Below are 499 nucleotides of genomic sequence, written 5' to 3' on the forward strand. Positions count from 1 at the left end.
ACAAAAGGTAATTGAACAAGGGAGGGAAGATTTAGGTTGGATGTGAGGGGGAAGTTCTTTACAGAGAGAGAGTGGTGAGGTACTGGAACAGGCTGCCCAGAGAGGTTGTGAATGCCCCGTCCCTGCAGGTGTTCAAGGCCAGATTGGATGGGGCCCTGGGCAGCCTGGTCTAGTGTTAAACGGGAAGGGTGGTGGCCCTGCCTGTGGGCAGGGGGGCTGAAGATTCATAGTCCTTGAGGTCCCTTCCAAACCTGGGCCATTCTGTGAATGAAGATTCATTTTAACTACATGTCAATTTCAATAGCTTTTTATATATATGAGCATGTGTGTATGCTTGTGTGCTTATTTTTAGAAGTGAAACCTTTTTTGGACACGAGGAAGACATGAGGTTATTGATTATTTCTTTTTCCTTCTCACTGAGTGTCTCAGAACAGCTTCAGGGCAAACCCATACACGCAGCATAGGTCTGGTAGCTGAAATGCAAGTAGCACCTCTTCAG

Source organism: Centrocercus urophasianus, unplaced genomic scaffold, assembly GCF_019232065.1.
Source record: "Centrocercus urophasianus isolate 14NV4802_14NV808 unplaced genomic scaffold, USGS_Curo_1.0 seq_9, whole genome shotgun sequence".
NCBI lineage: Eukaryota > Metazoa > Chordata > Aves > Galliformes > Phasianidae > Centrocercus > Centrocercus urophasianus.